Genomic DNA, 2,819 nt, shown 5'->3' with positions numbered 1-2,819 from the left:
GTGCAGATTTGAATTACCCGCTTGCTTGCTTGACCAAAAAGGGCATATGCATTTTTTCTTGAATATATTCAGGAGAAGACGCCTATGCCCTTTGGGCCAAGTGCATCATTGTTGAAGTAGTGCCCCTCTTCCTGTGCTTTAAAGGCAATTGCAATGTACCTCTTGTAATCTGTTTCCTGCTATTCTGCTTCGCTTTCACGTCCGCCTCATTGCCGTCCCTCAACATATTTTTGGATGATAGTTGTCCTTTATAAATCTGGCAGTTTGGGAATTGCTGTGACCCTGAGATCCGTTTTTCAACTAGCTTCTTTGTGAGCTGACGGCAAATCCACAATTTTGGTTCAGGACTTATACTCGTTCCTGGCAGGAAGATGAGACTTTGGTTAATTCTTCTTCCTTCCGGGAAATTAGAGTGACATGTGCCCGTCCAAATGCCTAACAGCTACTATCTCATTGGTTCTCCCTCTTCCCTTTCAACCTCTGCCAAATTGACAACCTGTGCGAACAGGAACTTAAAGGGGCTGTCTCTCCAAGTTGGGTGATTGATAGTAAAGTAGTTGGAAAGTAAAACAGGAGCACCAGGAGAGTGACTATTAGTTGAGATTTAGAAACCTTTCGTATTCACAGTGTGTCCCTTCTCTAGGTTTCCCGTAAATGTTATAGCTGTAGTAATATACTCTTCAAGCTTGAGACATGGGACCCGTGGAATGGGTGCCATGAATTATTGCTTTAAATGGTCTTCATTTGCTCACCCATTCTCACCAATCCCCTCAGTCGCAAGTGTCCAGCCTTATGCCACATCCAGCTGTCATTGTAGATAGGGTCATTCCAGGTTTCATCAGAGACCCTGAAGTAATTGTAAACAATTTCCCTGTTTTTTGTTTCTTTTTGAAATTCCTTTCTATAGTGGGTTTGAGCTGATTCTCGCTGCCAGGTTTATGCCACTCTAGACAATCTTGATTCCCTTATGCAGACATATCAGTACTTAGGTTTTAAGATTCTTACTAGTCAGATATATTCCTCTGCAGGAAATATGGGGCTTTGAGTCCCTTTCACTGAGGAAGTTGTAGGTCTTGTCTATTCCATAGTTGCTTTTTGGAACGGTACCTGTGCTTATATCAAACTCTGGTTTTATGCATCACCCTACCTCTCCATCCCCCTTAAGCAGTCCTAAGAGTGTTTTCTAAATGTGAGACTCTGTTCTCTTTCCTAACTCAGTTCATGTGTAGCCATGTTTACAGGATCTTCTAAAGGGATATCTTATGATAAGCTTCTTTTTCTGTGTGTCTTATATCACTTAGAATCATCGTACCTGAATCCACTCATTTTGCTGCTACTGGTCTTATGACATTGTGTTCATAGCTGAGGGATATTCCATCGTATGTAAGTACCACAATTTTTTGAACCATTTTTATAGTTCCTGTGATATTTAAGTTGTACAGAAGTTGAGGTTCTTGTAAGCAGTTCAGCCCTAAATTTTGGCGTGGCTCTGTCTTATTGATTTTCAGTTTTCCCAAAGTATATTCCCTAGACTGGAAGTGCCCTTGGCTCTGTAGCTCTGTTGTTTAATTCTTTTAGGAACACAGTGCACTCCTCCAGAGAGGCAGTTGGCAATATACATCCCGCCCGTCAGCATAACAAGGCTCCCTGTTCTCCAGGGCCTCTCTTGCCTTTCTGATTTTTACACATTTTGTGGATGACCCTTTTGATGGGTGGGAATTGACAGTTCCTTGTAGTGCAGATTTGCGTTGCCCGCTTGCTTCCTTGGCCAAAAAGGGCGTATGGGTTTTCTCCTGAAAATATTCAGGAGAAAACTCATACGCCCTTTTTGGCCAAGTGCATCATCGTCGAAGTTGTGCCCCTCTTCCTGTGCTTTACAGGCGATTCCAAAGTACCTCTTGAAATCTGTTTCCTGCTATTCTGCCTCGCATTCAAGTCCACCTCATTTCCTTCCCTCAACAGAATTTTGGACGATAGTTGTCCTTTATTACTCTGCCAGTTTGTGAATTGCTTTGCCTCTGAGCTCCATGTTTCAACTCGTTTTTATGTGAGCTGAAGGGAAGTCCAAAATTTTGGTTCAGGACCTATTCTGATTTCCGGTTGGTGGCTGAGACTTTGGTTAATTCTTCTTCCTACGGGGACATTAGAGTGACATGTGTCCTTCCAAATGCCTAACAACTACTCTCTCATTGGTTCTCCCTCTTCCCTTTCATCCTGTGACAAATTGGCGACCTGTGCTAACCAGGAGGTTAAAGGGGCTGTCTCTCCAAGTTGGGAGATTGACAGTAAAGAAGTTGGATTGTCAAACCGGAGCACCAGGAGAGGGACTATTCGTTGAGATTTAGAAACGTTTTGTATTCATATTGTGACCATTCTCTAGGTTTCGCGTACATGTTATAGCTATAGTAATATTCCCTTTAACCCGTAGAGTTGAGAGCCATGGAATGGGTGCCATGCATTATTGCTTTAAAGCGTCTACATTTGCACACCCAATCTCACCAATCCTCTCAGTCCCAAGTGTCCAGCCTTATGCCTCATCCAGCTGTCATTGTGGACAATGTCATTCCAGGTTTCATCAGAGACCCTGAAGGATTTGTAAAGAATTTCCCTCCTTTTAGTTTGCTTTTTGAAATTCCTTTTTATAGTGGGTTTCAGCTGATTCTCGCTGCCATGTTTATGCTAGTCTATACACACTTGATTCCCTTACGCAGACATATCAATATATAGGATTTAAGGTCCTCACTAGGCAGATATATTCCTCTGTGGGTAATATGGGGCTTTGAGTCCCTTCCACTGAGGAAGCTGTACGTCTTGTCTAT

The sequence above is a fragment of the Mesoplodon bidens genome, assembly GCF_964165515.1.
Source record: "Mesoplodon bidens genome assembly, contig: HAP1_SCAFFOLD_53, whole genome shotgun sequence".
Classification (NCBI taxonomy): Eukaryota; Metazoa; Chordata; class Mammalia; order Artiodactyla; family Ziphiidae; genus Mesoplodon; species Mesoplodon bidens.
This window is presented reverse-complemented; position numbering follows the sequence as displayed.